Source organism: Dama dama, chromosome 11, assembly GCF_033118175.1.
Source record: "Dama dama isolate Ldn47 chromosome 11, ASM3311817v1, whole genome shotgun sequence".
In the NCBI taxonomy this organism is placed as follows: domain Eukaryota; kingdom Metazoa; phylum Chordata; class Mammalia; order Artiodactyla; family Cervidae; genus Dama; species Dama dama.
The window spans coordinates 2,117,475-2,118,182 of record NC_083691.1 but is presented as its reverse complement, the minus strand read 5'-3'; the positions used below and the strand labels follow the sequence as shown (position 1 = coordinate 2,118,182).

The window sequence follows — 708 nt, the reverse complement described above, 5'->3', positions numbered from 1 at the left end:
GTCGCATAGGTGCCTGTCCCCGCGGCACACACGTGTACCACAGACTCGTGTCACATGCCCTGCCTGTCGCGGTGTAGACGCGTGCCGCGCACACCATGTACCCACGAGCTGCACACGCCGTGTACCAACGCACAACACAACCGTGCACCCACGCACTCACGTGCTGCACACGGCGTGTACCCACGCGCACCACACGCCCCTGTATGCACAGCCACGAGCCGCGCAAACAACAACACAAAAACAGTGGTTAGATGCCACAAAGTAGGTGGCAATGCCTTAACCGTATGCGTGTTGTTAGGCCCGAGAGCCTCTTCCATCCTTGTCAAGGGGAGTGCTAACCTTCTCTCCTTTCATACAACACAGCAGAGCTTCTGACCGCTCCCTATTTAAAGACCTAGAATCGTACCACCTTAGGTATACGGTGATTCTGGCTTCGCGCCGCTGGAGGATGCGGCGTCCAACATGGAGGCAGGACGAAGTCCATCCTAAACTGCTATTTATTTTAGCGTGAAGGAAAAACTGCTTCAGACAAAGGGGGGGGGAAAAATTAAGTCTTCGTGCTCTAATATATTCATAAAAGCAGCCAATCAGAGGCTGAGAGGAATACCCGGAAGCCCAGCGTTCCTCAAAGAAGAGAGATTCCCCCGGAAACAAAACAGGGCGGGCGCGCACTTCCTACCGCGACACGCCTCGCGGCTCGTCAGGAGA

The 708-nt window shown here is 55.2% G+C and overlaps 1 non-coding gene across 1 annotated transcript; it reads right to left on the bottom strand.

Moving 5' to 3' along the window:
• Nucleotides 1-235: 235 nt before the first annotated feature.
• On the bottom strand, nucleotides 236-361 carry LOC133065739 (U6atac minor spliceosomal RNA). The gene has a single exon (XR_009694996.1). It is a non-coding gene; the product is annotated as a U6atac minor spliceosomal RNA (small nuclear RNA).
• Nucleotides 362-708: the final 347 nt, after the last annotated feature.